Raw genomic sequence first — 12,281 nt, forward strand, 5'->3', positions numbered from 1 at the left:
GGGGACAGACATACAAGTTACATGCGAGTAGGTGGGATGAGTGTGTCCACCATAGACTCCCTGTTTATAAACCCCCTTCACTTGGATATGGTTGTTAATATGGAAATATGTGTAAGGGAGGAAAGCGATCATTTACCCTTGTGTGTCATATTGCAGTATAATAAAATTGAGTTAGATGTGTTTAAATGTGGAGATGGAGGTCAATGGAGGTTTAAGGCGGATTATCTGGAACCCAGGGCATTGGAGAAGGCCAATATGATTGTACGTAGAGAATTGAAAGAATATTCCTTACAACAGGAAGTAGCTGCCAGTGTAGATACAGGAGAAACTAAAGTTAAAGCCTTTGAGGATTTCTTAAAGCCAGGGGCATGGGACCAATTGAATGTGGTGAATGTGGAGCTTCAGAATACAGCAAAACCTCCTTAAAACTAGGCAGGATTATGATAGAATTGTACAGCGAGAAAATAAAACATTTAAGAAAGGATCTGCAATTATTGGTGCACAAGCCTGGGAGATAGTGAGAACCTTAATGATGCCCTACCTGTGGGGAAAACGTTGAAAGATCGGAAGTATACATGTAAGTGGTGGCTACGGCTTATCAAAAGAATTTAAAAAAGGATATATGGACGAGAATAGTGAATGCGGTCTGTGCAGGAAATGATCAGATGTTTTGGGAGCATATTAATATGAACAAGCAGGCGGAAGGCTGATAAATGGTGATTTGTATGCGGACTGGGAATCATACATTGATAATATGTGAGGGCAACATCTAGAAGATCACACAGAAATTGGTGTTGAAGGGAGGAAAATATGACAGTGCAATAGCTCTGCCGATCAGCTGGTAGAATTCAATAGAAAACGTAGTTTGTTGACAGCGGTTGGGCCTGATGGTACATGCAATGCCCTCTTAAAAATGGAACAAAATGGAACCCGTATTGTTGGCCAAGGCATTGCTATTAGTGTTTAAAGCTATAAGCACCACAGGAAAGATACCAGTGACCTAGTGTGATAGCATCATTTTACCAGTATACAAAAAGGGGAAAAGGGAGGAGCCATCTAATTACAGGCTCCTAGCCAAGTTAGAAATCCCTTCTAAAATATTCACCAGGGTTCTTCTTGATGAATTCACTGAATGGATAGATAGGGGCAATGTACCATTCAATAAAAAAGGCATTCGGAAGGGAGTGGGCACGTTATGTAATTTGCTCATGTTAGTCAGTATGATTCATTGCTCCTGGAATCGACGAGGATTGCCGGTATACGCTGATTACATATATTATAGCGCAGCATTTGATACAGTGTCTAGAGTAAGGTTATGGAAGAAACTGGCCGTGATGCAAATACCTAATGGGCTACTTCAGATGGTAATGACATTACATACAGATACTCATTCCGGTTGGGAAGTAACCGAAAAAGTATAAATGGCACATTGGAGGACAAGGTATGGATAGGATAAAGGAATATAATATTTGGGGGTGGTCTTGGAAGATTGCCTGAAATGAGATAAACACTGGGAACGGGTCAATAGACAAGTCACTCAAACAGCCGGAACACATAATGCTTTTGCAGGGAGTAATGGTGGACATTCCACACAGTCTACAATTACCCTGCACAAAACTAAGGTCAGGTAGATAATGATATATGGTGCAGAAATATGGGGAGGGAAGTATCAGTTCAAACTAAACAAGTTGGGAGCTAAATTAATTAGGAAAATGGTAAGAACATCATCGACTCTGCCTATGGAATGCATTAAGCTTGAATGTAATATCATCAGCTGTAAAACTGTACCCCCTCAAAAGAGATTACTCTGGTGTAAGAAACTTCATGAGGTGGTGCAGGGTTCATTAATGAAACGATTATGGAATGCCTATAAAGCACAGGAAGTATCACTGAGGCATAGCTTTCTGAGATGCATGGCAACATCATTGGGAAACATGGAGCGAGTTGTAATGTCAAAGCCTATTGGCCAATACAAGGCACTGGAAAGAAATGACTTGCAAAGAAGGGAATGTGAGCAAAACATTGGTAACCTGGTGGGAAAATCCAATAGTGGTACATTTTTAGAATATTATTTGGGACGCAATGAGAGCCCAGCTTATATAAAATTGTATCCACATAGCTACACGGTAAGGAGGTATATGGCTATTAAATTCCACACAGTGCCTACATTGGAAATTCTTGCGGCGCGTATTGGAATCCCAAGGCAGGCAAGGTACTGTTGATTATGTGGTAAGTTATCTCTAGAGACAGTAAAGCATCTTGCAATGGAATGTATTAGCCTTGAGAAACTAAGGAGGCAATTTCTTTTTTGGTATATTAATGATGTAGGATGCCTTGATGTGCATTCACTGTGGGAGAACATTTTAACGGGAAATGATTTTAATTTGATGTATTATATGGTGAAATTATGGGATTTGATTTTTGATATTCTTAATGAGGTATGTAAGGTATAGAGTCTAATACTGTTTTTGGAGATATTTATTACTCATGTATATGTAGGTTTGCAATGTGATTGAAGTAAATATATGGAAGGAATTATACACAGAAGGCCTTTTATAAAGGCTGTATGTATGCTCAATACATTTTTTTAAATCACTTTCAAGGCTTTTATCTTGATCCACGATTCTCCCAAAATACAATTTCCTATGCGATTTGATCGATGGACAACAAGATGTCCAGTGTTTAAGTGTCTCTAAAGAATCTTTACCACAAATCCTACATGTCCACCCTGATACTGGTAGACCTCTTATCTGTCCCATCTGTCTAGAGTTCCCAAAGCATTAAAGCGAAATCTCATATAGGCTAGCTGGTATTTATAGTTCAGGAATTTCACAATATAATCTGTGAGGTTCCAGTAGGATCTATACTGGTTCGCTAACTCACTCTGCAGTTTATGTCTGCATAGCAGATCTTGGTCACTACTCCATTGATCCAACCTTTCTTTCTCAAACACTTTCTTAGAGTTTTCGATGACACAACTCTTATTTCAACCAGTGCTCTACAAAATGGTCTTGCACTCCTTACTGAATTCCCGTAAAGGCCCATAACAATCTAATTCTAATATTATCTTAAGATCTGCAAAAAGGGAGCTTACAGGCAAAACTAAGTTTTTACCAAAAAGCCTCAACCTAGATATCTGTGTACTGTTACCATTGCAACAGTATTGCATCTAGGCACCTGTACCCATTGTGAATCTATATTAATGTGCATACTTTGAACCTAGCTCCTGTGCCCATGTTGATCCCAGCCTTGTGCCCACTGTGACCATCGCAATAGTATTGCTTTTAGGCATTTAGGCATCTGTGCTTATTTTGAAACTAGATACTTATGCATCTGTGCTTATTCCAAATTGTGACCATTGTAACAGTATTGCATCTAGGCATCTGTACTCATCGTGAATCTAGATATTTATGCATATTTTGAACCTAGCCCCCTGTGTCTACACTGCTCCTAGCCTACCAGTAGCCAACCACTCCATACACAAACCATGCAAATGCCACTGACCTACACTGTCTTAATGAGGACCATCCTATACCTATTAAGGATACTAGAGCCTACTATGCCACATACTCTGCCTTCATCAACGCATGCACACGCAACCCTCCATAACAAACCCCTTTGTCAAAATGCACTGATGACAAGACCTTGTAGTCTCCTCCAAAGAAACCTTAAACTCCGCGCCAGACTTCCCAAAATCTATGTATCTCTTGCCAAGTTCTCTTATCCTTTCTCTAATAACACTACCAGAAACCCAAGAGGCCAGCAGCCCCACACCAAAACCCCTGTCACAAAGCCTCCAATACTCAGCACCCACTCCAGCTCAATAGCCGACTCACTCAAGACCACAACATCCACCCAAGGCACCACCACAACACCCAGGCACCACCCATGGAGTCCACACAGACCGGTATTAAAGGAGCTCTAATAAATGCCTGCTCTATGGTGGCCCATGCCACAGAAATAGCTGACCTTCTCCTTCCTCGCTATCACTGAATCCTGGCTGCACTCAGCAGCTGGCCCAGCGATCATGTTAGCCATCCCCGAGGACTACACCCTTCTAAGAATAGATCGCACCACTTCACGAGGCAAAGGCCTTGCCATAATTGCTAAATACAGCCTAGCACTGTGACTCACCTCTCCACTAAATGTAGATTTATGCGAATCCCTCACTGCCAAGCTGACCATCTCTGACACCCAAACCTTATCTATTCACCTCATCTACAGACCCCCAGGCCTACTAGGCTCCTTCAAAGAGGATCTTACTAATATCCTATCTGATAACCTTAAAAACTCCTCACTATGTCTCCTCCTAGGAGACCTCAACCTTGGCTTCAAAGACCCATCAGATCAGAACGCCACGCATATTAATGACTCCCTTGAGGAATTAGGGTTCACTCAAAAGGTAACTGATGCTACCTATACTAAAGGTAGGACCCTCGATTGGCTAGCAGAGCACAACTGCCAGACATCCATCACCTCCATAACACCGTTGCCCTGGTCCGACCACCACCTGAGCTCCTTCTCCCTAGAGGCTACAGCTCTACTACATGCTGATAGCATAGCTCCCGCCATTCCCACTAGAAACAAAAAAAACATTACAGCTGATAAACTTATACCCTTGATTCTTCCCACCTTGAATTCTCTTCCTGTTCATACAGACCCATTTACCTTGTAGAAGAGTACAACAAAGTAATGCTATCTGCATTAGACGCCATAGCACCATTGAAAATCAGAAAGAGCAAACTGAAAAAACATGTGAATACTTGGTTCTCTCCTCACCTGTAAGTAATCAGACTAGAGAAACGCAAAAGTGAACAAATCTGGAGACTAGACCCATCTGTCACCAATAAAAATAACCTCAGCAAACTAGCTTCCCTTTACAAAAAAGAAATTATCCTTGCCAAATAAGAGTCTTACAACCTACGCATTACTCAAGCCAACTCCAATACCAAGGAACTGTTCACTAGCCTCAACGAGATAGAAACGCCCATCCAAGCCCCTGACACCTGTCTCAAGGACAAAAGCTGGTGCACCAGCATTCAGAGTGCCCTGTCTAACAAGATAACTACCCTCCAGGCCAAGATAAAAAACAAAAAAGAAACTCTCCTCCTTGCCCCTAACCTTGCCCCTTGCCCCTAACCTCAAAAAAATCTCTGCACCCCTGTCCCTACCACCCTGCGTCCCACTCTTGCTATCTGACACCACACTTCAACTTCAAGAATTTATCCACCCTAGAAGTTGAAAAAGTCAACCTTACCCTAAAACTGTTTGGCACGCGACCTCTCCCCATTCATAGCCAAATGTATAAATGCCTCCTTCTCCACTGGCACTATCCCCAACAACCTTAAACAGTCCTGGGTCCTCCCACTTCTTAAAAAACAAACACTTGACCCGGTTATACCCACAAACTATCGCCCTATCACCACAGTTCTGTTCCTGCTTAAAATCCTAGATAAGGTGGCCTACCTCCAAATCCAACAATATCTGGAATGCAACCATCTCCTAGGAGTACGTCAGGCAGGTTTTAGACCACAACACGGAACGGAAACTGTGCTTATCGACCTTAAAGCACAAATAGACGCCCTGAGAGACAATGGCAAGACAGCACTACTATTGCTACTCGATCTCTCAGCGGCGTTCGACCTGGTCGACCATAAAATTCTTTGCAACCATCTGGACTCTGTCGTTTACTTCTCACAAGAAGCCATAGGATGAATCCAGTCCTTCCTTGACAATAGAACAATGCAGGTTTTCTTACCCTTAGCAGCCGCTGACCCTATACCCATCACCTGCAGTGTGCCCCAGGGCTCCTGCGTCTCACCTATTCTGTACAAAATTTTTACAAAGCCCCTTTTTGATGATCTAGATGGCCTGGGTATCACCTACACTAACTATGCGGATGATAGACAGATCCTCATCCCATTGACGGGAGACTACAACAAGGATTTGGCCTATGTGAATAGAGTGTACCTCATCATCCAGGCATGGATGGCATCTCATATTCTATGCCTGAATGATGACAAAACAGAACTTCTCATTCTCGGCACCCCTGCTAACCTCCTCAAACTAGGTCATCTCTACTCGAATTTCAAAATAGACAATAACAACATCACAGTAGCCAAGGGAGTCAAAACCCTTGGATTCTATCTAGATTCTACTCTAAATTTTAAAAACAGGTCAATTCCATGGCCTCAGCTACGGCTTACACCTGCAAGCTAATCAGAGCGGCCAAGCCCTTCCTTTCTTCCAAAAACTGCATTACCCTAGCAAGAGCCCTTGTCTTATCCAAACTGGATTACTGCAATGCCTTATATGTAGGGAGTAACAAACACACTACCAACAAGATCCAGATTCTACAAAACAATGCCCTGAGAGCAGCCCTAAGTATCCCCAAGAATGCCCACATATCCGACCTCAGAAGATCCAACAACTGGCTCTCCATAAGAGACAGAATTCTGCTCAAAACAGCCTCCCTGACACATAAATGCAGACACCACGCCGCCCACAATACCTCATTGCCAGATTCTCGAGACAATCTTCCAACCGTCCCTCGAGAACAGCCAACGCCAACCTCCTACTAGTGCCTAGATTTAAACATATGAAGACTGGCGGAAGCAGTTTCTTGGTCAAAGCTGCCCAATACTGGAACTCGCTCCCACCTACCTTAAGAGAAGACCTTCCCTATCCTCACTTTAGATCCAACCTCATCCATTGGATTAGTGAAAACGACATTTGACACTTTACCACACTCTGATAACACCACTTGTCCTGTCTGTACATACTGTATATAATTGTTTCTTGATGTTTCCTTGCCTTATACTTGTGTATTATGTATGGTTCTTTACAGCAATGTAACCAAAGCTGAACAACCCTCTTTTGCCTTTTGCACCCTGATACCCTCGGGTCTGGCGTGCATTATAAATATTAAAACAAACAAACAAACAAACAAACTCCAGGTATGAATACGCATTATGTTAGTTTTGCCCATAATGCCAGTAAAAATGCCCTGTCAGTGGAAAAAAAATGCCCATGTTGGTAGACCAGGATAGCTATGTTAAACACTCACTTTAACTTTGCCCATAATTGCATGCCGGTTCGGCGTACCCGACTCCCCCGAAGCATTGGCTCTGCTGATCATTAGAAAACATCCCTCACTCCCATTCTCGCACATTCATTCACTGACCCCTGCTCTCCATCGCATTTCCACACATTCTTACGCTTGTATGCCCCACCACCCCTTACGCACCTGACCCACATGCACACACATTTTATAATGTTTCAAAAAGTACCTCTCCCAACAACGGGAGTGAGCTTCTCCTCCGGAGCTCCCGGGCCCAAGCAGAAAATGGAAGCACACTGCACGTGTCGTTTTGGTTGCCTCCTTCTGCAGCCAGCCCTGAGATCAGACACAGGTTACCAAGCAACGCTCACTTCACCATCAGCTTCACTCCAATAGTAATTACAATGCATCCCTTGCAAGGACTACTACTTATATTATGAACAGGGTAGCAAGGGGGTGCTCCAAGAGTGGAGGAGGCGCCTAGGAGTCTGCCTTATATTGTTTGTCATTTTAATAACACCGCTTTGACCTATAAGCCCACCTGACATGTGTGTGCCTTGAACTCATAATTCGCTTTGGGCGAGCCCGCCTCCTTTTCTACTTCTATACCCAGTGGTAAAGAATGGGAAAATAACCACACTGCTACCATCGGACACAAGTACCGCCCCATTGTTGCTGCTTGCAATCCGAAGACGACCAAATCCATAGCTGTGATTACTCAATTCCCTGCAATGGCACAGAAGTCAGGGATGGAGGAGTAACTGGTCATCTTTTACCTCAGAGGTCATCCCTGGATAGTTTAGCTGTGCAGGCGTATAGCACAATGCTGTGGACATGGATAGCTATGCGCTCAAAGCAAACTTGACTTTCTATTTCTGTAATGCGGAACAAAGCTCGAGCTCAGCTGTAACAGCCAAAACACCACACACGCGCGCGCGCCATCCCTGCCATGTTACAGAAAGCATGGCCAAGTGATGAGGGCGGAACTTCTCATTAGGACCATCTGTTGCTTAGATTCAGTTGTTCGCCCATTGGGAGGCTGGAAGGTATTACCATATGAACAGCAATGTTACAGAACATCGTGACACGAGCGCGGGAACGTGTTAATCCAATTGGAAAACAACTTCTGGGTCTGTTGTGGCGGGGTGAGTTCGGTGAGGAGGTGGCAAGCGGTGAGAGTCCCTGTGTGCACCACACGTTTAAGAGTTCCACACTTTTGGTATGCAAAACGCCTAGTTTCATCAACCTCGTTTTCTGATGGGCTTCAGCAGTGCTGGTGGAAATGTGAAAAAATGACTATGGGATCCCATGACAGACAGGATCGTACTGGGGCATACAATGGTCTCGGGAACCAATGAAAAAGTGGGCCACAGTTGCAAATGGCAATTCATTCCTCGTATGGCAGACTGTTTGAGTAGTACCCAAGGGTGAGGTTTTTGATAAAATGTGATGCAAATTTTGCATTTTAAAGAATATTAATTCTGTAATGCTGGTCCAAACTACTCGCCGCGGGGTGTAACATATCAAAGTGGCCACAACGGGCCAAAAAAGTGGCCCACTTTAACCCAACAAAACTGTCCCATACTAGCATTTTGCATATTTTGGCTTGGCCATTGCCCTATTTCCCTATAGCCCAGCTAGAGCTTGATGAAAGAGGAGGGGGGTTGGTGTGATTGGGCAGCATGCCTGGGGGTGGAGTCACAGTAGAAAAGCGACAGGCTTGTGAAAACACAGGATGGAAATAACAGAGATTAGCTCGAAATCGGCAGAAACTACATAATAAACCAACCTGACAATTCAGGCGAGCAAAAAGAACAGGATTCTTGCTTTATTTTCCAGAGTATCTCTGGTCATTTCTTGGATGTCATACCAAATGTGGACAATACCTATCTGACTAGGGATACGATTTCAACAGCCATTCTTTGGGTGTGAATTGGGGCATTGGTCATGCCTTTAAATGACTGCGATCTAGTGAGAGAATCCACTAACAGGAGGCCTCCTTAGAATGTGTGGAAGGGATCTGGTCTGATAAGCAAGGGACCGTCTGTCGATAGTCCATTCCTCACGCAGTTGAGGATACATAGTAATCACCCAGGAGATACGCGCCCGATTCGAAATGTGATCTGACCGTTGAGTGTGAGTAAATGTAGGTTAAACATGTGCCCATGTCTGTGGTCAATATCCTAGCTACTGCCTTTCGATTGCTCATTGAGCTACTGCGGAAAGTTATGGCCTTCAGTGGGGGCAGGCAGGACTTGTTCAGACCAGCTAGAGTTGCCTTGCCTATGAAAGGGAGTGATTGTCGGAACTGAACTCTTCCAGAGGGGTCACAGACTTCACTCTCCTTGGGAGTTACTTGTATTAAGTTGTTGTTGGTGGTGGTTTAGTGATGTTGGATTGTTCCTGGATCCACCCATCTGTGGATCCATGAACAATCCAAGGTCATTTACTGATGATACTAGTAAGGGCATGATCCCTAAAGGCGTAAGCTCTACTGAACATTTCCCAACAGCATTGCCAGACACGGATAAAATACGAGAAATCCTGCCATATTTTCCCAAATCTTTAAATGTGCAATTATGTTACTATATATAAATGGTTAAAGTGAACAGGCCATGTCTGTTGCTTTTACCGCCATCAACAGCACCACATGGAGGTCCGACATACCCATTGTTTGGAGCATCTATCTGTGGTGGTGGCTTAGTGGAACAGCCCACCACCGCAGGCAACAAGGGTCCCAGAGTGGATGCACCAAAGCCACGGGTGCAGTGGTATTTGCCAGAGTCATCAACATAGGAGTCGCCATGTTGGATTGTCCATACATGAGCAGGGGACCTCTGTCCCCTGTTAGGGAATGCTCATTGAAATGTATCATTCAGTGTCAATAAGGCAACGGAAACGAGTTACAGCTTCCGCGCCAACACGATCATGGGGAGTCTTTTCCCTGCCCTCTTGTGTTCTGGCGCTAATTCTTGGCTGGCCCTAGTTGCTAGCTGATCCCCTCTCCTTGCTTGATCTTTATTCTACTTGCCCACTGACCAGTTGCATTGATCCTCCATCATCTAGCCGGCCTATATTGTATCTTCTGCCAACCATTCACAGTGCTTGACCAGTCTCTGCACCATATAAGCCATCGAGGGGAGCATAAATCTGTCTTGCCTGAAGTCCACATCATTCAGGCTTAGGCAACGTTCACTGCCAGGCCGGAGCAAGCAAGATTTCGGCATGCACAACTCTTCTCAGCTTGCACTTTATATACCCCAACTTGGAACCAACCGCCAGTGGCATAAAGAGACAAACAGATGTGTTGGGCTTAAAATATGAAGTAATAAATAATAACACAAATATTTAGAAATCTACATATGTGTGCATGTTTGTCACTATTTGACCTTTTGGATTTCGTAAATGAAGGGCCTATGGCCCAGTTATTTTACATCTCAAAACTGAAGGCAAGGAAGGGCAATCATATCCAGATTTTTCTTGAATTTAAATTACTTTGTCCTCAACAAATTCGTTTCAAAGCTCTCAGGGGCACCCAATCTCTTCTGATCTACTTGCAAAATAACCTGTGGCAGTTCAATGTTATTACATTAATGTTTAAGTCTTTAGGTATCATTATACGTATGGAGGTAGCCATGCTGCTCTTAGTGGCATGGCTTCCCCCATACCGGGTACCGGTTCCAGGTTCCCTGAATGGGGAAATTCCAGGCCATTCCGACCTTGGAGGGCCCGGTATTTCCCCAATCAAGGAACCCGGACTCGGTACATCCCCATTCCCATTTGAGCCCCCATGGGCCTCAATGGGAATGGGGAGGATGCTAACAACGTGCCCGTTAAAGAGGGACCCGTTAGCATCCTGGTCTGCTCGTGGGACCCGCTTAGGACGCCTGGTTTTACCTGGTTTTATCAGGCGTCCTTAGCGGGTCCCGCGAGCATACCTCGTAATGAGGCGGTAAGGGGTTAACAGCGCCGGCAGATCTACCGGCGCTGTTAACCCCCTACCGCTATCTTCGTAATTAGGCCCTTAGTTTCACTCTATAGGCACTATTGGTGCATTAGTATTGTTTTTTTGTGCAAAATGGCAGAAGTACGCCCCAGACCTCCAAACTTGGTTTTCTTTTACCATATTCCTTCTGCTTGTATCAATTATTATTTTCTGTCCTAGAAAGAAAGAGAAAAAGAAAGAAAACGATGCAGCTGCAGTGATGCCTTCACACTGATGTTAAGACATAATGTGACGAGTCTGAGATGTCATTACTTCTCCCCGAGGGAGAGCCCCTTCCCATGAGGCCAGGGAGGTGAGGACACAACCTGATGGTGCCCCTGGGGGTGGTACTCAGCAGGAGGATTTCCTGGGGAGATTCTTCCCCTCTGGGGACAAGGGAGAACATTTCAGGAGAACGTGGTATGCCAACCATCCACCCACACCCTGCACACCTTTCGATCCCATAAAATCCAACTCCATATCCCATACTTCCATGTATGTCTGTAAATCCGAAAACACAACTATTGAGACGAGGAAGTGCAGGGACTACCTTAGGGAGACCTACTGAACAAGTACTGGGACGAGGAGGAGGTGTGGAACAAGGAAGAGTAATGGTGAGAAAAGTCTTCTATGACCACTTACGATAAAATGAAAGGAGGATTTACCATGTTGTCAAGCACTCCCTGGAGTAAATGCAAGCGTAGGAGTCTTCCAGCATGGAGAACTGCTGACCCAGAAGCTAGCGGGCAAGCAAAAGCATACCTACCTGGTCCAACATGGACAGACTAACTGGAAAGAGGGAAAAGCAGGGATCCAGGCGTGCAAGGCAGTGTGAACACGCGATCGAGTGAAGAGGCGCATTCTTTGAGGAACCAAATGCTGTGAACCATCCACAGCACAACGAAGAATGGTAGAAGCTATGTGAAACTCAAAACAGAAAGCAGAAAATCCCAATACCAAATGGAGCACAGCAGCATCGACCCTAAAGGTACAGGGGTTGCCGGGGCGGTTGGTGGGAGCACAGCAGAGTCTTGTGAAACTCTTAACCCACAGAACAGGGTTGAGGAGGAAGCCCCGGGGGGGAGAAGAAAACTTTAAGAGTGCCAAAAACCGAACGAAAAGAGATTGGGTCTGGAACCCACACCCAGAAAAGAAGATCCCTAAATTCATCTTCTTCATGGCAGGAGAGTGAACCAGGTCTGCCAATTCAAAGCAGTAGAGAAACTCGGGTCTGGG

Source organism: Ambystoma mexicanum, chromosome 14 (assembly GCF_040938575.1).
Source record: "Ambystoma mexicanum isolate Mex_15411 chromosome 14, UKY_AmexF1_1, whole genome shotgun sequence".
NCBI lineage: Eukaryota > Metazoa > Chordata > Amphibia > Caudata > Ambystomatidae > Ambystoma > Ambystoma mexicanum.